The sequence below is a fragment of the Pseudophryne corroboree genome, chromosome 5, assembly GCF_028390025.1.
Source record: "Pseudophryne corroboree isolate aPseCor3 chromosome 5, aPseCor3.hap2, whole genome shotgun sequence".
Lineage (NCBI taxonomy): Eukaryota > Metazoa > Chordata > Amphibia > Anura > Myobatrachidae > Pseudophryne > Pseudophryne corroboree.
Window position 1 is genome coordinate 13,438,728 of NC_086448.1, and position 22,854 is coordinate 13,461,581.

The following is a 22,854-nucleotide window of genomic DNA, read 5'->3' on the forward strand; positions in this document are numbered from 1 at the left end:
TACACGCTCAGTACTGCCTCCTGCATGATAATATACATTACACGCTCAGTACTGCCTCCTGCATGATAATATACATTACACGCTCAGTACTGCCTCCTGCATGATTATATACATTACACGCTCAGTACTGCCTCCTGCATGATAATATACATTACACGCTCAGTACTGCCTCCTGCATGATAATATACATTACACGCTCAGTACTGCCTCCTGCATGATTATATACATTACACGCTCAGTACTGCCTCCTGCATGATAATATACATTACACGCTCAGTACTGCCTCCTACATGATAATATACATTACACGCTCAGTACTGCCTCCTGCATGATAATATACATTACACGCTCAGTACTGCCTCCTGCATGATAATATACATTACACGCTCAGTACTGCCTCCTGCATGATAATATACATTACACGCTCAGTACTGCCTCCTGCATGATAATATACATTACACGCTCAGTACTGCCTCCTGCATGATAATATACATTACACGCTCAGTACTGCCTCCTGCATGATAATATACATTACACGCTCAGTACTGCCTCCTGCATGATAATATACATTACACGCTCAGTACTGCCTCCTGCATGATAATATACATTACACGCTCAGTACTGCCTCCTGCATGATTATATACATTACACGCTCAGTACTGCCTCCTGCATGATAATATACATTACACGCTCAGTACTGCCTCCTGCATGATAATATACATTACACGCTCAGTACTGCCTCCTGCATGATAATATACATTACACGCTCAGTACTGCCTCCTGCATGATAATATACATTACACGCTCAGTACTGCCTCCTGCATGATAATATACATTACACGCTCAGTACTGCCTCCTGCATGATAATATATATTACACGCTCAGTACTGCCTCCTGCATGATAATATACATTACACGCACAGTACTGCCTCCTGCATGATAATATACATTACACGCTCAGTACTGCCTCCTGCATGATTATATACATTACACGCTCAGTACTGCCTCCTGCATGATAATATACATTACACGCTCAGTACTGCCTCCTGCATGATAATATACATTACACGCTCAGTACTGCCTCCTGCATGATAATATACATTACACGCTCAGTACTGCCTCCTGCATGATAATATACATTACACGCTCAGTACTGCCTCCTGCATGATAATATACATTACACGCTCAGTACTGCCTCCTGCATGATAATATACATTACACGCTCAGTACTGCCTCCTGCATGATAATATACATTACACGCTCAGTACTGCCTCCTGCATGATAATATACATTACACGCTCAGTACTGCCTCCTGCATGATAATATACATTACACGCTCAGTACTGCCTCCTGCATGATAATATACATTACACGCTCAGTACTGCCTCCTGCATGATAATATACATTACACGCTCAGTACTGCCCCCTGCATGGCAGTGCATACATAATACGCAGTAGTGCCTCATGCAGGGCACTGTATACATTATATGTTTGCGCAGCTCCTGCACGCTGGCAGGGAGCTACTCGTCGCAGCCCCTGTGTGTGACATCACGCAGCTGCCGCGCCGCGCACCCTCCAAATGGCGGCCGGTGCCCCGCCCTAAATGGCGGCTTACCGGCCGCTGTCCCGCCCCCGACTGTCAATCAGGCAGAGACAATCCATAGCTAAAAAGACAGCCGTCGGCTGTTTGGCATGCGCCGGCGCACAGCGACGCTGGCGTATTCAGACCAATCGCTGCTGTGCACGCAGTCGCAGCTGTGTATGCATTTGCACACATCTCTGAATCAGGCGCTATTTACTAAACTCCGTTGCAGCGTGACCCTACTAGGGACCAGCAAACAAATAGCAGACGATGTGCAGCGCACACTGTGATTGGCCAGGACAGAATATTTGGTACTTTCACAGTTTGTCCCAATTTCTTGTCTGCTACATAAATAGTAAAACATTCCTCTGGCCGGCCGGAGCTGTCTGAGGCATAGTCACGCGCTTCCACCATGGCCGCCTCAATTTCATCATCACACATTTCAGCTTTCTGCTTGGCAGAGGCCATCATACTGAATGAGGCACGCTGGGTAAGAGCGAGGCACGCTGGGTAAGAGTGGATCCCTACAGGCATGCGGGGTAAGAGCGAGGCACACCGGATAAGAGCGAGGCATGCGTGGTCAGAGTGAGGCATGCGCTGGATAAGAGTGAGGCATGCGCTGGATAAGAGTGAGGCATGCGCTGGATAAGAGTGAGGCATGCGCTGGATAAGAGTGAGGCATGCGCTGGATAAGAGTGAGGCATGCGCTGGATAAGAGTGAGGCATGCGCTGGATAAGAGTGAGGCATGCGCTGGATAAGAGTGAGGCATGCGCTGGATAAGAGTGAGGCACGCTGGATAAGAGTGAGGCACGCTGGATAAGAGTGAGGCACGCTGGATAAGAGTGAGGCACGCTGGATAAGAGTGAGGCACGCTGGATAAGAGTGAGGCACGCTGGATAAGAGTGAGGCACGCTGGATAAGAGTGAGGCACGCTGAATAAGAGTGAGGCACGCTGGATAAGAGTGGATCCCTACAGGCATGCGGGGTAAGAGTGAGGTGTGCTGGGTATGAGCGAGGCGTGCTGGGTAAGAGCAAGGCACGCCGGGTGAAAGCGAGGCACGCCGGGTGAAAGCGAGGCACGCCGGGAGAAAGCGAGGCACGCCGGGAGAAAGCGAGGCACGCCGGGAGAAAGCGAGGCACGCCGGGAGAAAGCGAGGCACGCCGGGAGAAAGCGAGGCACGCCGGGAGAGAGCGAGGCACGCCGGGAGAGAGCGAGGCACGCCGGGTGAGAGCGAGGCACGCCGGGTGAGAGCGAGGCACGCCGGGTGAGAGCGAGGCACGCCGGGTGAGAGCGAGGGGTGCCGGGTGAGAGCGAGGGGTGCCGGGAGAAAGCGAGGGGTGCCGGGTGAGAGCGAGGGGTGCCGGGTGAGAGCGAGGGGTGCCGGGTGAGAGCGAGGGGTGCCGGGAGAAAGTGATGGGTGCCGGGTGAGAGCGAGGGGTGCCGGGTGAGAGCGAGGGGTGCCGGGTGAGAGCGAGGCACGCCGGGTGAGAGCGAGGCACGCCGGGTGAGAGCGAGGGGTGCCGGGTGAGAGCGAGGGGTGCCGGGTGAGAGCGAGGGGTGCCGGGTGAGAGCGAGGCACGCCGGGTGAGAGCGAGGGGTGCCGGGTGAGAGCGAGGGGTGCCGGGTGAGAGCGAGGGGTGCCGGGTGAGAGCGAGGCACGCCGGGTGAGAGCGAGGGGTGCCGGGTGAGAGCGAGGGGTGCCGGGTGAGAGCGAGGGGTGCCGGGTGAGAGCGAGGCACGCCGGGTGAGAGCGAGGCACGCCGGGTGAGAGCGAGGCACGCCGGGTGAGAGCGAGGCACGCCGGGTGAGAGCGAGGGGTGCCGGGTGAGAGCGAGGGGTGCCGGGTGAGAGCGAGGCACGCCGGGTGAGAGCGAGGGGTGCCGGGTGAGAGCGAGGGGTGCCGGGTGAGAGCGAGGGGTGCCGGGTGAGAGCGAGGGGTGCCGGGTGAGAGCGAGGCACGCCGGGTGAGAGCGAGGGGTGCCGGGTGAGAGCGAGAGGTGCCGGGTGAGAGCGAGGGGTGCCGGGTGAGAGCGAGAGGTGCCGGGTAGTGCGGCCAGCCTCAGCACAGGTGACAGATCAGTCAGTACAGGGATCAGGGCGTGGAGCAGAGTTACAGTGAGGGTATTTATGAATGGAATTTGGGAGGAGGTGCAGATTGCAGGATACACTCTGACACATGGATCACAGCGGGTACAGCCGGCTACGCTCCCTGGCACTGCTGCTGCTGCGGTGCCGCCTGTCACAGGACCAGTAATCTGGATTACACAGAGTCTAAACCTTGTGGTGCAATGGCTGTTATCGCCCTGTGACAGAGCCAGCGCCCGACGGGTGTACAGGTGACCGCCGCATGCTCTCTCAGCTCGCACTATGGGGTCTATGTACTAAGCCTTGGAGAGAGATAAAGTGGAGAGAGATAAAGTACCAGCCTGTAACATGGCAGTCAGGAGCTGATTGGCTGCTACTTTACCTCTCTCCAAGACTTAGTACATAGCCCCCTACTGTATGTCATGAATGATCGGCAGTCTCCATTCTCTGCGGCTAAATACTGCGATGGCTCAACCTCACCGGGGGAGGGGGGGACCTGACCTCCTGCGCGACCAGCTCTGCGCTCCCCTCCGGCCTGGCAGAAGGCGTGAGCGCTGCCAGCGTGCGGCACAGGAAGCTGGAACACTCCCCCTTCTATACAGAACACTCAGGACTGCAATGGCATCTTCCTGCTCTCAGCGCTGGGAGTACCAGCTGTTTGCACATCGGATCCTTTTCTCGGAACACAAAGTCCCAGCATCAGTAGCACACACAGGGAGGTAGCGGAGCTCATTTCATTATCTAATAGTCTGCGCTTTGTGTGCCGCCCTCCCATACACCCACACACGGGCTGGCACCGCCTCCGTTCGCCAGGTGGCCATGTTGGATGAGCATCCTAGCCTCCGGGTACTCCGGTTTTCTCCCACAATCCAAAAGTATACTGGTAGGTGAATTGGCTCCCAATAAACAATTAACTCTAGCGTGTAAGTGTGTGCGTGTACATGGGCCACGCGGTTCTTATCTGGCGTCACATTCTGTGTTTCTATCTGAGCCACTCAGCTAAGATGGCCGCCACCGCGCCATCAGGGAGAAATGTTGGCGCTACGCAGTGAATACGTACAGTAAGCATTGTGCATAGGACGCGTTTGGATGTTTGCAATGCCTGTTGCTGCTGGCGGAGGCTGAATAGCGTCTGGTAAGTGCAGCACCTAAAGAGTTAAGTCCTGGCACTGCGACTAGTGAAATATTGTTTTATCGGTAACGCAGCGGTCAGGCGATGTTATGATGTATGGAACGTGTTGTATTTGGGCGGCACAGGAGTTCATGTTCGGCTCTGCAGCACCACGGGGGAGTAAGGCCCAGCACTGTGCTCCAGTTACAGGAACGTATGCATGTATTACAGACGTACTGGGGCTAACAAATCTACTTGCCCCTGCCTTGCATCATGTGACCACCAGATAAGGGCAAAAACTTCTGTTCTCTGGTTGTCCGTAGCTTAAACCCCCATCTCCGAGCTCCGCCCTCCGCGCCCTACCAAAGAGGAGCCGATCCATAGTAAGCGGCCAGTCATTATCCCGAAGGTGCTACAGTAGTGTGGCCGCAACCCTACCCAGCTGTAAGTCGTTCCAGGTGCTGGTGCCTGGGGGTGGCACTGACTAGATCCCTTATGACGCAGTAGGAGGAGTCAGCAACAGGTAAGAAGAAACCCCTATAGCCCACAGCAGGTGACTCAGGTGCCTGAATAAGCCCATCCGGCCTCTCGGAAATACAAGCCTGGTGGCAGAGTACGTCCATCCGGTCGCACGGTACCGGTTGGCGATGTAGCGTGGCGTTGGAAGCGCATCTGATCACAGCAGGGGGCGAGCAGCGTTTGATTATGATAACGTTGGAACATTGGCTCTCATTCCGAGTTGTTCGCTCGCTAGCAGTTTTTAGCAGCATTGCACACGCTATGCCGCCGACCTCTGGGAGTGTATCTTAGCAGAAGTGCGAACGAAAGGATCGCAGCGCTGCTACTAAAAAAGATTGTGCAGTTTCAGAGCAGCTCCACACCTACTCCTAGTTAGCGATCACTTCAGTCCGTTTAGTTCCTTGTTTGACGTCACAAACACACCCAGCGTTCGGCCAGCCACTCCCCCGTTTCCCCAGGCACGCCTGTGTTTTTACCTGTCACGCCTGCGTATTTTAGCACACTCCCTGAAAACGGGCAGCAACCGCCCAGAAACACCCACTTCCTGTCAATCACTCACCGATCAACAGAGCGACAGAAAAGCATCGCTCGCCCTTGTGTAAAACTGCATAGTTTCGTGTGAAAGTACTTCACGCGTGCGTACTGCAGCCCATACGCATGCGCAGAAATGCCGCTTTTTCACCTAATCGCCGTGCTGCGACCGAAAGCAGCTAGCGATCAACTTGGAATAAGGGCCATTGGCGGACTCCCAAGTCCTTGTTGAATTGATTTCCGGTTTGTCGCCAGACGCCTAATCCCTGTCCTCCCAGTCCCACCAGTGCGGAGACACCAGTTCTGTGAGTCCTGACAGCGGCGTGTTCTGTTATTTGCTGTATAATGACAGAAATGAGACTAAAGTATGTGAAAACTGCGAGTGACATTTTTGTTTCCCGTGAGTAAGTAACGCAGCATTACAGACCTCACACATGACGGAGAAAATAAGAATTTACTTACCGATAATTCTATTTCTCGGAGTCCGTAGTGGATGCTGGGGTTCCTGAAAGGACCATGGGGGATAGCGGCTCCGCAGGAGACAGGGCACAAAAGTAAAGCTTTCCGATCAGGTGGTGTGCACTGGCTCCTCCCCCTATGACCCTCCTCCAAGCCAGTTAGGTACTGTGCCCGGACGAGCGTACACAATAAGGGAGGAATTTTGAATCCCGGGTAAGACTCATACCAGCCACACCAATCACACCGTACAACCTGTGATCTGAACCCAGTTAACAGTATGATAACAGTGGAGCCTCTGAAAAGATGGCTCACAACAATAATAACCCGATTTTTGTAACTATGTACAAGTATTGCAGATAATCCGCACTTGGGATGGGCGCCCAGCATCCACTACGGACTCCGAGAAATAGAATTATCGGTAAGTAAATTCTTATTTTCTCTATCGTCCTAGTGGATGCTGGGGTTCCTGAAAGGACCATGGGGATTATACCAAAGCTCCCAAACGGGCGGGAGAGTGCGGATGACTCTGCAGCACCGAATGAGAGAACTCCAGGTCCTCCTTAGCCAGGGTATCAAATTTGTAGAATTTAGCAAACGTGTTTGCCCCTGACCAAGTAGCTGCTCGGCAAAGTTGTAAAGCCGAGACCCCTCGGGCAGCCGCCCAAGATGAGCCCACCTTCCTTGTGGAATGGGCATTTACATATTTTGGCTGTGGCAGGCCTGCCACAGAATGTGCAAGCTGAATTGTATTACACATCCAACTAGCAATAGTCTGCTTAGAAGCAAGAGCACCCAGTTTGTTGGGTGCATACAGGATAACAGCAAGTCAGTTTTCCTGACTCCAGCCGTCCTGGAACATATTTTCAGGGCCCTGACAACATCTAGCAACTTGGAGTCCTCCAAGTCCCTAGTAGGTGCAAGGCACCACAATAAGCTGGTTCAGGTGAAACACTGACACCACCTTAGGGAGAGAACTGGGGACGAGTCCGCAGCTCTGCCCTGTCCGAATGGACAAACAGATATGGGCTTTTTTGAGAAAAAACCACCAATTTGACACTCGCCTGGTCCAGGCCAGGGCCAAGAGCATGGTCACTTTTCATGTGAGATGCTTCAAATCCACAGATTTGACTGGTTTTAAACCAATGTGATTTGAGAACTACGTTGAGATCCCACAGTGCCACTGGAGGCACAAAAGGGGGTTGTATATGCAATACTCCCTTGACAAACTTCTGGACTTCAGGAACTGAAGCCAATTCTTTCTGGAAGAAAATCGACAGGGCCGAAATTTGAACCTTAATGGACCCCAATTTGAGGCCCATAGACACTCCTGTTTGCAGGAAATGCAGGAAACGACCGAGTTGAAATTTCTTTGTGGGGCCTTCCTGGCCTCACACCACGCAACATATTTTCGCCACATGTGGTGATAATGTTGTGCGGTCACCTCCTTTCTGGCTTTGACCAGGGTAGGAATGACCTCTTCCGGAATGCCTTTTTCCCTTAGGATCCGGCTTTCCACCGCCATGCCGACAAACGCAGCTGCGGTAAAGTCTTGGAACAGACATGGTACTTGCTGAAGCAAGTCCCTTCTTAGCGGCAGAGGCCATAAGACCTCTGTAAGCATCTCTTGAAGTTCCGGGTACCAAGTCCTTCTTGGCCAATCCGGAGCCATGAGTATAGTTCTTACTCCCCTACGTCTTATAATTCTCAGCACCTTAGGTATGAGAAGCAGAGGAGGGAACACATACACCGACTGGTACACCCACAGTGTTACCAGAACGTCCACAGCTATTGCCTGAGGGTCTCTTGACCTGGCGCAATACCTGTCCCGTTTTTTGTTCAGACGGGACGCCATCATGTCCACCTTTGGTATTTCCCAACGGTTTACAATCATGTGGAAAAAACTTCCCGATGAAGTTTCCACTCTCCCGGGTGGAGGTCGTGCCTGCTGAGGAAGTCTGCTTCCCAGTTTCCATTCCCGGGATGAAACACTGCTGACAGTGCTATCACATGATTTTCCGCCCAGCGAAAAGTCCTTGCAGTTTTTGCCATTGCCCTCCTGCTTCTTGTGTCGCCCTGTCTGTTTACGTGGGCGACTGCCGTGATGTTTTTCCCACTGGATCAATACCGGCTGACCTTGAAGCAGAGGTCTTGCTAAGCTTAGAGCATTATAAATTTACCCTTAGCTCCAGTATATTTATGTGGAGAAAAGTCTCCAGACTTGATCACACTCCCTGGAAATTTTTTCCTTGTGTGACTGCTCCCCAGCCTCTCGGGCTGGGCTCCGTGGTCACCAGCATCCAATCCTGAATGCCGAATCTGCGGCCCTCTAGAAGATGAGCACTCTCTAACCACCACAGGAGAGACACCCTTGTCCTTGGATATAGAGTTATCCGCTGATGCATCTGAAGATGCGATCCGGACCATTTGTCCAGCAGATCCCACTGAAAAGTTCTTGCGTGAAATCTGCCGAATGGAATTGCTTCGTAGGAAGCCACCATTTTTACCAGGACCCTTGTGCAATGATGCACTGTTTTTAGGAGGTTCCTGACTAGCTCGGATAACTCCCTGGCTTTCTCTTCCGGGAGAAACACCTTTTTCTGGACTGTGTCCAGAATCATCCCTAGGCACAGCAGACGTGTCGTCGGGATCAGCTGCGATTTTGGAATATTTAGAATCCACCCGTGCTGTTGTAGCAGTATCCGAGATAGTGCTACTCCGACCTCCAACTGTTCCTTGGACTATGCCCTTATCAGGAGATCGTCCAAGTAAGGGATAATTAAGACGCCTTTTCTTCGAAGAAGAATCATCATTTCGGCCATTACCTTGGTAAAGACCCGGGGTGCCGTGGACAATCCAAACGGCAGCGTCTGAAACTGATAGTGACAGTTCTGCACCACGAACCTGAGGTACCCTTAGTGAGAAGGGCAAATTTGGGACATAGAGGTAAGCATCCCTGATGTCCCGGGACACTATATAGTCCCCTTCTTCCTGGTTCGTTATCACTGCTCTGAGTGACTCCATCTTGATTTGAACCTTTGTAAGTGTTCAAAAAATTTTTTAGAATAAGTCTCACCTAGCCTTCTGGCTTCAGTACCACAATATAGTGTGGAATAATACCCCTTTTCTTGTAGTAGGAGGGGTAATTTAATTATCACCTGCTGGGAATACAGCTTGTGAATTTTTTCCCATACTGCCTCCTTGTCGGAGGGAGACCTTGGTAAAGCAGACTTCAGGAGCCTGCGAAGGGGAAACGTCTCGACATTCCAATCTGTACCCCTGGGATACTACTTGTAGGATCCAGGGGTCCTGTACGGTCTCAGCGCCATGCTGAGAACTTGTCAGAAGCGGTGGAACGCTTCTGTTCCTGGGAATGGGCTGCCTGCTGCAGTCTTCTTCCCTTTCCTCTATCCCTGGGCAGATATGATCTTATAGGGACGAAAGGACTGAGGCTGAAAAGACGGTGTCTTTTTCTGCAGAGATGTGACTTAGGGTAAAAACGGCGGATTTTCCAGCAGTTGCCGTGGCCACCAGGTCCGATGGACCGACCCCAAATAACTCCTCTTCCTTTATACGGCAATACACCTTTGTGCCGTTTGGAATCTGCATCACCTGACCACTGTCGTGTCCATAACATCTTCTGGCAGATATGGACATCGCATTTACTCTTGATGCCAGAGTGCAAATATCCCTCTGTGCATCTCGCATATATAGAAATGCATCCTTTAAATGCTCTATAGTCAATAAAATACTGTCCCTGTCAAGGGTATCAATATTTTTAGTCAGGGAATCCGACCAAGCCACCCCAGCTCTGCACATCCAGGCTGAGGCGATCGCTGGTCGCAGTATAACACCAGTATGTGTGTATATACTTTTTATGATATTTTCCAGCCTCCTGTCAGCTGGTCCTTGAGGACGGCCCTATCTATAGACGGTACCGCCACTTGTTTTGATAAGCGTGTGAGCGCCTTATCCACCCTAAGGGGTGTTTCCCAACGCGCCCTAACTTCTGGCGGGAAAGGGTATACCGCCCATAATTTTCTATCGGGGGGAACCCACGCATCATCACACACTTTATTTAATTTATCTGATTCAGGAAAAACTACGGTAGTTTTTTCACATCCCACATAATACCCTCTTTTGTGGTACTTGTAGTATCAGAAATATGTAACACCTCCTTCATTGCCTTTAACGTGTGGCCCTAATAAGGAATACGTTTGTTTATTCACCGTCGACACTGGATTCAGTGTCCCTGTCTGTGTCTGTGTCGACCGACTAAAGTAAACGGGCGTTTTAAAACCCCTGACGGTGTTTTTGAGACGTCTGGACCGGTACTAATTGTTTGTCGGCCGTCTCATGTCGTCAACCGACCTTGCAGCGTGTTGACATTATCACGTAATTCCCTAAATAAGCCATCCATTCCGGTGTCGACTCCCTAGAGAGTGACATCACCATTACAGGCAATTGCTCCGCCTCCTCACCAACATCGTCCTCATACATGTCGACACACACGTACCGACACACAGCACACACACAGGGAATGCTCTGATAGAGGACAGGACCCACTAGCCCTTTGGAGAGACAGAGGGAGAGTTTACCAGCACACACCAAAAACGCTATAATTATATAGGGACAACCTTATATAAGTGTTTTCCCTTATAGCATCTTTTTTATATATTTCTAACGCCAAATTAGTGTCCCCCCTCTCTGTTTTAACCCTGTTTCTGTAGTGCAGTGCAGGGGAGAGCCTGGGAGCCTTCCCTCCAGCCTTTCTGTGAGGGAAAATGGCGCTGTGTGCTGAGGAGATAGGCCCCGCCCCTTTTTCGGCGGCCTCGTCTCCCGCTCTTAACGGATTCTGGCAGGGGTTAAATATCTCCATATAGCCTCCGGAGGCTATATGTGAGGTATTTTTAGCCAAAATAGGTATTCATTTGCCTCCCAGGGCGCCCCCCTCCCAGCGCCCTGCACCCTCAGTGACTGCCGTGTGAAGTGTGCTGAGAGGAAAATGGCGCACAGCTGCAGTGCTGTGCGCTACCTTTAGAAGACTGAGGAGTCTTCTGCCGCCGATTCTGGACCTCTTCTTACTTCAGCATCTGCAAGGGGGCCGGCGGCAAGGCTCCGGTGACCATCCAGGCTGTACCTGTGATCGTCCCTCTGGAGCTGATGTCCAGTAGCCAAGAAGCCAATCCATCCTGCACGCAGGTGAGTTCACTTCTTCTCCCCTAAGTCCCTCGTTGCAGTGATCCTGTTGCCAGCAGGACTCACTGTAAAATAAAAAACCTAAGCTAAACTTTTCTAAGCAGCTCTTTAGGAGAGCCACCTAGATTGCACCCTTCTCGGCCGGGCACAAAAATCTAACTGGCTTGGAGGAGGGTCATAGGGGGAGGAGCCAGTGCACACCACCTGATCGGAAAGCTTTACTTTTGTGCCCTGTCTCCTGCGGAGCCGCTATCCCCCATGGTCCTTTCAGGAACCCCAGCATCCACTAGGACGATAGAGAAATGATCAGTAATACCTCCATATCAGGGGGTGTCAGTCATGAATCCCAACCTTCTGGGGAACTACAAGTCCCATAAGCTGCTAGTGCGTGTTGGAGCTTGCAGGATGGGATGACAGGGACTGTGCAGAGCCTCTGCTGCTCCAAGAGGAGGAGAACCTGCTGCCATTACACCGGTTCTATAATCAGAGTTCTCCTGGTAATCACTGAAACGCGTTGTGCTGGGGGCAGGTACGCATTTCACACGAGCCGCATCTTCCCACAGTCCCAACAGCAGAGGGACATTCAGAAGTGACGGGTCCCAGGAGGGAGGGGACCTACGTAGAAAACAGCACATTGCCAGGAAGTTCCACTTGTGTGAATAAGCCTCACTGAGCGGAGAGTCTCTGGACACAAAGCATCCTGGGTATGTCAGGCATTAGCAGAACTCTGTACCTGGGAGGGTGCGCCCTACATACCAGTCTGTGCAGGAATGCCACTCACAGCTCAGGCTTGTAAAACAGGACACGGCGCGCCACGAGGCACTTCACAGGCAACATGTGCCTCTCTCAGGATTAGATCAGAGATCACCGAGAGTGTGTAAGCCCAAAGTACTGGGAGGAATGCACGGAGCGTGGCACATTGCGTGGCACTGAGAGCCACTTTACCAGCAGCGTACACAGGGAGACCGAGCAGATGGGATCTGGACAAGTTACCGGGTCAGGTGACTACAGCGCAACCGCCACCTCACAGGAAACCAGACGTGTGTAACTTACAGGCCACTTTATATACACAGGGGATGGCAAGTAACGCAGACATGGCCGACACGTTTGCTGGCCACCATTCCTGAGATGGACACTAAGCTGCTAACACACAGTATTCTATAGCAGTGGTTCTCAGCCGCGCTCCTCAAGTACCCCCAACAGTGCATGTTTTCCAGGTCTCCTCACAGGATTGCAAGTGAAATAATTTGCTCCACCTGTGGGTCTATTATAATGTGTCAGTGAGTAATGAATACACCTGTGCACCTGCTGGGTTACCTGGAAAACATGAACTGTTGGGGGTACTTGAGGAGCGAGGTTGAGAACCACTGTTCTATAGTTCGCCATACACCCGAAGACCTCGTCATCCTGGAAAAGGGACGTATTCCACCGATATCCGCACAGGAATGGCGCCAAAGCAGCATTCTAATTCCAGAGTTTCTGTACATTATCACAGGGGTAATCCCGTATTCCTGCACCTGCCCCAGGGTCACAGAACCTACCCGCACGGTGGGAATCTGCTTCCAGGGCGGTTAGCGGAATCTCACAGCACACAGTGCACAAGACGCAACACACAAACCTCAGTCCGAGAATACAAAATACTGACTTCAGACCCCCGGGCGCCCGTACTCAGGATATAAAACCACTCCTCTCTTTTGGTGTATTTATCATCTTAGATTCTTACATCATCGTATAGAGGTGCTCAAATTTGTTACAAAGTAGTCGGTCAATCCCCCTGATCCCCCCGCAGCCTCGTCCAATTGGAGCTAAAGCCCAAAAATGTTCACCAACATTCCCGACCCCCTGGAGAGGGCGTGCCGTCCTGGTAAGTGCCGCGATTCACGCCATCACACGGCCGGGCAATGATGAGAACGCTGCAAGCCCACCCACGTCACTAGGGAGCTGGGCGGCCTGCCCTTCCCAGCAAGCAGACGAGAGCGCATTACGTAGACCATGAAGTAAAGTGGACGGACCCGAGCATCAGCGCCCACGCGGTACAATATTAATGGTTTTCCACCCAAACACAACACTCTAATCCAAACACCGCTGCGCTCGCTGTCCAAATTAGAAAAGAAAAAAAATACAAGAAACGAGAAAATGCCACAATTTAGGATCAGACAGAAATACCAACAGACGCAAATCGCAATTATACCGCCAACAACTTACAGGCTTCCGGACCAGCCCACACGGACCATGCGCTGGAGCCCCAAAATTGTGAGAGAATCTGAACGGATTTCACCCGATACATTTCTCAGACCGAACAACTTAATACATACTGTGATACAGACCGGGACGCGTTGCGAATGTAGTCACCCCTTTTGCTAAGTCACCCCTACACACACAGGCAGCTGGCGCCACAGGCTCAGTGACCAGCCGCCGATCGTTCTGTGTACCAGTAAAGATTTCAAACAATTTTCAAATAAATGTTCCATTAGCATTTTATATATTGCGCACATGTGACCTGCGCCCTCTTACCGCTGTGTCAGTACGGTAATGCAGCGCTGCGGTACTGCTGCTTCTTAATTGTAACGCGCTACGGAGGATGCTGGCGCTATAGAAGTGTTATTAATCAGAATTTTATTATAGAGATCTGGGACGTTAGAACCTTATCGGAGGATGGATACCTTTAAGAGCATTGACATATGGTGTCGGTCCCAGTGGCGAGCACAGAAAATGTACGCCATTGGTATACACTGTGCTCTGACTGCTCGGGAAACGTCCTGTGCAGGGTAGCACCAAACAGCGAATTCTCAACACACAACGGCAGGTGAAGCCGTCATTCGAGTAACTTATTTCCTGATCTCACAGCCTAGAAAGAACGTACGGTATATACTGTATGCTGCGGGATAAATGCACCAGCCTCGCACCCGAACATGAGGACGACATTAGATTTCCATTAATACACGGAGACAGAACTTTGTCATTTTTCTTTCAACATTGGGGGTTTAATTCCGAGTTGATCGCTCGCTAGCAGTTTTTAGCAGCTATGCAAACGCATTGTCGCCGACCCACCGGGGAGTGTATTGTCACTTTGCAGAACGCCTGTGCAGCAGAGAGCCTACAAAAACATTTGTGCAAAACCAGCCCAGCCCTGGACTTACTCTTCGTGTGCGTTGATTCTAACGTTGGAGGGTTGGCTTTTGACATCACACACCCGCCCAGCGTTCGCCCAGCCACGCCTGCGTTTTCCCTGGCACGCCTGCATTTTTCTAAACACTCCCTGAAAACGGTCAGTTGACACCCAGAAACGCCCCTTTCCTGTCAATCTTCTTGCAGCTGACAGTGCGAATGAAAACGTTGCTAGAACCTGTGCAAAACCACAAAGGCCATTGTACCCGCACGACGCGCGTGCGCATTGCGGTGCATACGCAGAAATGCCGATTTTTAGCCTGATCGCTGCACTGCGAACAACGGCATCTAGCGATCAACTCGGAATGACCCCCATTGTTATAACCATTTTGTGCTAATATGTAACTTCCCCTTCCAGGTAACATGTACATTCTGTGTGCGGCTGTATGAGAAATGCTATGTTACAGTGTCGGTGGAAAACAATGTAACGTAGCATTCCGCATTCAAATACAGCCGCAGTTGAACACAGAATATAAGCATGCCGCATATCATTGTAATCAGCAGGGTCTGCTTGTGCGTCTTATTCACATAACTAGACCAGCAAATCACAGCGACAGGACTATTCATATAAGCAATGATTTATATCAGCAAACTCCAGATCACTGTCACATTGGCGCTGTGGCATTGGGAGGGGTCTGTGTGTGGGGGAGGGAGGGGAGGTTGGCGATGTGGCATTGGGAGGGGTCTCTGGGGGGAGGGGAGGTTGGCGATGTGGCCTGGGGGCTCCCGCATTTAATTTTATTCTGTTTTCAAAATTCCATAGACTCCTCCCTAGCGGCGATCAGATGTATGAGGGAACGCTGATCTGTGACTCAGTCTGACACACAGGTGATATGAAGGCGTGTAATGACCTAATAGCGCTCAGTGATGGGAGATAGCCAGGTTTCCATGCCGACCAGTACCTGGGTAATATCTACTGGTGCCAATACAGAGCAGACTGGTTCCGTTCATTCATCAAGAAGCTCGTACATCCAGCCCAGTAACGGGCCCACAATCTCCCTGCCCGCAGTGAGGGACCAGTGCCCAGTTCCAGAGCTAGACATGAGGGCTTGACGGGTATATTATATCAACCTGATAAATAAAGGCATCTGTACTTTTACCTGTGCACAGAGGGATACCACCCGGAACAGGGAGCACAGTGGGAACACCACCCGGGACAGGGAGCACAGAGGGACACCACCCGGGACAGGGAACACAGGGGGAACACCACCCGGGACAGGGAGCACAGAGGAACACCACCCGGGACAGGTAGCACAGAGGGACACCACCCGGGACAGGGAGCACAGAGGAACACCACCCGGGACAGGGAGCACAGAGGAACACCACCCGGGACAGGGAGCACAGAGGGACACCACCCGGGACAGGGAGCACAGAGGAACACCACCTGGGACAGGGAGCACAGGGGGAACACCACCCGGGACAGGGAGCACAGGGGGAACACCACCCGTGACAGGGAGCACAGAGGGAACACCACCCAGGACAGGGAGCACAGGGGGAACACCACCCAGGACAGGGAGCATAGTGGGAACACCACCCGGGACAGGGAGCGCAGGGGGAACACCACCCGGGACAGGGAGCGCAGGGGGAACACCACCCAGGACAGGGAGCGCAGGGGGAACACCACCCGGGACAGGGAGCGCAGAGGGACACCACCCGGACAGGGAGCACAGGGGGAACACCACCCGGGACAGGGAGCACAGTGGGAACACCACCCGGGACAGGGAGCACAGTGGGAACACCACCCGGGACAGGGAGCACAGGGGGAACACCACCCGGACAGGGAGCACAGGGGAACACCACCCGGACAGGGAGCACAGGGGAACACCACCCGGACAGGGAGCACAGGGGAACACCACCCGGACAGGGAGCACAGGGGAACATCACCCGGGACAGGGAGCACAGGGGAACACCACCCGGGACAGGGAGCAGGGACAAAACCCGGGACAGGGAGCACAGGGGGAACACCACCGGGGACAGGAAGTACAGAGGGACACCACCCAGGACAGGGAGCACAGGGGAACACCACCCGGGACAGGGAGCACAGGGGGAACACCACCTGGGACAGGGAGCACAGGGGGACACCACCCGGGACAGGGAGCACAGGGGAACACCACCCGGGACAGGGAGTACAGAGGGACACCACACGGGACAGGGAGCACAGGGGGAACACCACCCGGGGCAGGGAGTACAGGGGGGGACACCACCCGGACAGGGAGCACAGGGGAACACCACCCGGGCAGGGAGCACAGGTGGAACACTGGGGGACACCACCCGTGGCAGGGAGTACAGGGGAACACCACCCGGGACAGGGAGCACAGTGGGAACACCACCCGGGACAGGGAGCACAGAGGGACACCACCCGGGACAGGGAACACAGGGGGAACACCACCCGGGACAGGGAGCACAGAGGAACACCACCCGGGACAGGTAGCACAGAGGGACACCACCCGGGACAGGGAGCACAGAGGGACACCACCCGGGACAGGGAGCACAGAGGAACACCACCCGGGACAGGGAGCACAGGGGGACACCACCCGGGACAGGGAGCACAGGGGAACACCACCCGGGACAGGGAGTACAGAGGGACACCACACGGGACAGGGAGCACAGGGGGAACACCACCCGGGGCAGGGAGTACAGGGGGGGACACCACCCGGACAGGGAGCACAGGGGAACACCACCCGGGCAGGGAGCACAGGTGGAACACTGGGGGACACCACCCGTGGCAGGGAGTACAGGGGAACACCACCCGGGACAGGGAGCACAGTGGGAACACCACCCGGGACAGGGAGCACAGAGGGACACCACCCGGGACAGGGAACACAGGGGGAACACCACCCGGGACAGGGAGCACAGAGGAACACCACCCGGGACAGGTAGCACAGAGGGACACCACCCGGGACAGGGAGCACAGAGGAACACCACCCGGGACAGGGAGCACAGGGGGAACACCACCCGGGACAGGGAGCACAGGGGGAACACCACCCGGGACAGGGAGCACAGGGGGAACACCACCCAGGACAGGGAGCACAGGGGGAACACCACCCAGGACAGGGAGCACAGGGGGAACACCACCCGGGACAGGGAGCACAGTGGGAACACCACCCAGGACAGGGAGCGCAGGGGGAACACCACCCAGGACAGGGAGCGCAGGGGGAACACCACCCGGGACAGGGAGCGCAGAGGGACACCACCCGGACAGGGAGCACAGGGGGAACACCACCCGGGACAGGGAGCACAGTGGGAACACCACCCGGGACAGGGAGCACAGTGGGAACACCACCCGGGACAGGGAGCACAGGGGGAACACCACCCGGACAGGGAGCACAGGGGAACACCACCCGGACAGGGAGCACAGGGGAACACCACCCGGACAGGGAGCACAGGGGAACACCACCCGGACAGGGAGCACAGGGGAACACCACCCGGGACAGGGAGCACAGGGGAACACCACCCGGGACAGGGAGCAGGGACAAAACCCGGGACAGGGAGCACAGGGGGAACACCACCGGGGACAGGAAGTACAGAGGGACACCACCCAGGACAGGGAGCACAGGGGAACACCACCCGGGACAGGGAGTACAGAGGGACACCACACGGGACAGGGAGTACAGAGGGACACCACCCGGGACAGGGAGTACAGAGGGACACCACCCGGGACAGGGAGTACAGAGGGACACCACCCGGGACAGGGAGCACAGAGGGACACCACCCGGGACAGGGAGCACAGGGGGAACACCACCCGGGACAGGGAGCACAGGGGGACACCACCCGGGACAGGGAGCACAGGGGAACACCACCCGGGACAGGGAGTACAGAGGGACACCACACGGGACAGGGAGCACAGGGGGAACACCACCCGGGGCAGGGAGTACAGGGGGGGACACCACCCGGACAGGGAGCACAGGGGAACACCACCCGGGCAGGGAGCACAGGTGGAACACTGGGGGACACCACCCGTGGCAGGGAGTACAGGGGAACACCACCCGGGACAGGGAGCACAGGTGGAACACTGGGGGACACCACCCGTGGCAGGGAGTACAGGGGGGGACACCACCCGGACAGGGAGCACAGGGGAACACCACCCGGGCAGGGAGCACAGGTGGAACACTGGGGGACACCACCCGTGGCAGGGAGTACAGGGGAACACCACCCGGAACAGGGAGCACAGAGGAACACCACCCGGGACAGGGAGCACAGGGGGAACACCACCCGGGACAGGGAGCACAGGGGGAACACCACCCGGGACAGGGAGCACAGGTGACACCACCCGGGACAGGGAGCACAGGTGACACCACCCGGGACAGGGAGCACAGGTGACACCACCCGGGACAGGGAGCACAGGTGACACCACCCGGACAGGGAGCTGACATCACCGGTGGAAGGAGCATCAGTCCTGATACGAAGCTTCCAGACGAGAACAACACATAATTAATCAGAGAAAGAAATTCCATCATCACAGAACAAAGGTCTATATAACGTCACCACCCCAATTAATAAATCCGGGCCTAGGCTTTATGGAAATGACTCCTTAATCCCGGCCCTGAATTTGCTGAAAGTGTTATTGGGCATGCAGGATATTCAGTAAGAAGGATACAAGTCATGCACACGGATGGAGAAGTCCATGTCAGGGGAGGACATGCAGTCAGGATATCCCTGTCTGAGGACTCCTGTCTCCCCTTCCCAGGCCTGAAACCTGTCCTGCGTGAATAATTGCTCCTGACAGCCTGCCCCTACCTGTCCTGCATGCATTCACTGTGACTCACAGCGTGCCTCTACCTGCAGCTCCCAGCGTCTCCCAGTAACCCCTTCACTGCCTGCTGGGAGAGCCGCTGACAGGTGGTCCGAGTGCTCACTCAGCTCACTTACACCTACACAATGGTCCTTAGTGGGAGGAATGGGGATCCCAGACTGTGGTGACAGCACCGCACAGTGTACACACAACGTAACACTACTACAGCCAACACTGCACTAATCACACGGACTGTAGTCATGGCAATGTATCATACTACACACACTAATTATATATATATATATATATATATATATATATATATATATATCTATATCTATACACATCTATGACGGTATATGCAGATAAGTTTCCATGACAGCTGGCAGCATTGTTTAACATGGGAGTTTTCCACATATAGTGCGTGTAACTTGGTAACATATTAATAGCGTGTGTTGTGAAAGCAGTGTTATCATGCCGCGTGGTCCATAGTTCACATCCCACACACCCGCTGGCACCCATATACACAGCACAAGGACAGGATACACTCTACCAGCCGATCCTACACTCACTGCTTATTCTACACCAGTTTCCAGAACTCACCCGGGCCCCCCCACTCCCAGGGAACCCCCCAGCTTCTTACAGAACATGGAGCGGGACTTCCGCGTCCTAACCTACCGCATAGCGGCTCCAGGAACAGATGGACGGGCTGAAGGACTCCGGTAGATCCCCGTGTAACAGGAAAGGCGGAGGTGTAACGGTCATCCAGACTTTCTGTCCCCATGTCCTGGTTTCCTGGACCACCGGGAGGTACAGACCCCAGGACGCGGGCCACGCTGGCTGCATTACCTGGCTGTGGCGCTTGCAGACAGGGAAGGACATGGTCAGGCACGGACTGCCGGAGCCATAGGTGCCGCTCTCTAGCGAGGTGGGACAGTCACTGAGCATCTGTCGCAATGACACAGAGGGAGGCGACGTGTGGGGCATATTCACCGCTTATATGTCACTTAATCCCTTCTCTAGGCCCAAGCCCTCATTAAACACTTCAATGGAGTCGCGCCGGCGAGATGAGTGTCTCTCCTTTGAAGAGGTCACTGTGATGTTCAGGACACAATCACCGTCACATCTCCAGAGAATAAACTCTGCTCCATACAGAGAACTCTGTCATCAGACGCAGGATCGGGGTAAATGCACCTTCATTCACCTTTCCCCACCCTGGTACCTCTGCCGGACCCTCACAGCCTGACCAGCACAGTAGGGATCCAGTACTAGCAATCAGCCGGAGCCAGTGACCACACCCTCGCATCCTGGCCAGCACAGTAGGGATCCGGTACCAGCAATCAGCTGGAGCATGTGACCGGACCCTCACAGCCTGACCAGCGCAGTAGGGATCCAGTACTAGCAATCAGCCGGAGCCAGTGACCACACCCTCACATCCTGGCCAGCACAGTAGGGATCCGGTACCAGCAATCAGCTGGAGCATCTGACCGGACCCTCACAGCCTGGCCAGCACAGTAGGGATCCGGTACCAGCAATCAGCTGGAGCCAGTGATCTGACCCTCACAGCCTGGCCAGCACAGTAAGGATCCGGTACTAGCAATCAGCCGGAGCATCTGTCCGGACGCTCACAGCCTGGCCAGCACAGTAGGGATCCGGTACCAGCAACCAGCCGGAGCCAGTGACCGGACCCTAACAGCCTGGCCAGCGCAGTAGGGATCCGGGACTAGCAATCAGCCGGAGCATCTGACCGGACCCTCACAGCCTGGCCAGCGCAGTAGGGATCCAGTACTAGCAATCAGCCGGAGCATCTGACCGGACCCTCACAGCCTGGCCAGCGCAGTAGGGATCCGGTACTAGCAATCAGCCGGAGCATCTGTCCGGACGCTCACAGCCTGGCCAGCACAGTAGGGATCCGGTACTAGCAATCAGCCGGAGCCAGTGACCGGACCCTCACAGCCTGGCCAGCACAGTAGGGATCCGGTACTAGCAATCAGCCAGAGCATCTGTCCGGACGCTCACAGCCTGGCCAGCACAGTAGGGATCCGGTACTAGCAATCAGCCGGAGCATCTGTCCGGACGCTCACAGCCTGGCCAGCACAGTAGGGATCCGGTACTAGCAATCAGCCGGAGCATGTGACCAGACGCTCACAGCCTGGCCAGCACAGTAGGGATCCGGTACCAGCAATCAGCCGGAGCCAGTGACCGGACCCTAACAGCCTGGCCAGCGTAGAGTAGGGATCCGGGACTAGCAATCTGCCGGAGCATCTGTCCGGACGCTCACAGCCTGGCCAGCACAGTAGGGATCTGGAACTAGCAATCAGCCGGAGCATCTGACCCGACCCTCACAGCCTGGCCAGCACAGTAGGGATCCGGTACTAGCAATCACCTGGAGCCACTGACCGGACGCTGACAGCCTGGCCAGCGCAGTAGGGATCCGGTACCAGCAATCAGCCGGAGCATCTGTCCGGACGCTCACAGCCTGGCCAGCGCAGTAGGGATCCGGTACCAGCAATCAGCCGGAGCATCTGTCCGGACGCTCACAGCCTGGCCAGCGCAGTAGGGATCCGGTATTAGCAATCAGCCGGAGCATCTGACCGGACCCTCACAGCCTGGCCAGCACAGTAGGGATCCGGTAGTAGCAATCAGCCGGAGCCAGTGACCGGACCCTCACAGCCTGGCCAGCAAAGTAGGGATCCGGGTCTAGCAATCAGCTGGAGCATCTGACCGGACCCTCACAGCCTGGCCAGCACAGTAGGGATCCGGTAGTAGCAATCAGCCGGAGCCAGTGACCGGACCCTCACAGCCTGGCCAGCAAAGTAGGGATCCGGGTCTAGCAATCAGCTGGAGCATCTGACCGGACCCTCACAGCCTGGCCAGCACAGTAGGGATCCAGTACTAGCAATCAGCCGGAGCCAGTGACCGGACTCTCACATCCTGGCCAGCACAGTAGGGATCCGGTACTAGCAATCAGCCGGAGCCAGTGACCACACCCTCACATCCTGGCCAGCACAGTAGGGATCCGGGACTAGCAATCAGCCGGAGCCAGTGACCGGACCCTCACAGCCTAGCCAGCACAGTAGGGATCCGGTACTAGCAATCAGCCGGAGCATGTGACCGGACCCTCACAGCCTGGCCAGCACAGTAGGGATCCGGTACCAGCAATCAGCCGGAGCATCTGACCGGACTCTCACAGCCTGGCCAGCACAGTAGGGATCCGGTACCATCAATCAGCCAGGGCCAGTGACCGGACCCTCACAGCCTGGCCAGCACAGTAGGGATCTGGGACTAGCTATCAGCCGGAGCCAGTGACCGGACCCTCACAGCCTGGCCAGCACAGTCGGGATCCGGTACTAGCAATAAGCCAGAGCATCTGACCGGACCATCACAGCCTGGCCAGCGCAGTAGGGATCCGGTACTAGCAATCAGCCGGAGGCAATGACCGGACCCTCACAGCCTGGCTAGCGCAGTA

At 54.8% G+C, this 22,854-nt stretch overlaps 1 protein-coding gene across 2 annotated transcripts in view; it reads right to left on the reverse strand.

Moving 5' to 3' along the window:
- The window catches only part of FAM83H (family with sequence similarity 83 member H), a 108,287-nt gene that overhangs the window by 53,316 nt on the left and 32,117 nt on the right, over positions 1 to 22,854 (reverse strand). The window lies entirely within an intron of this gene.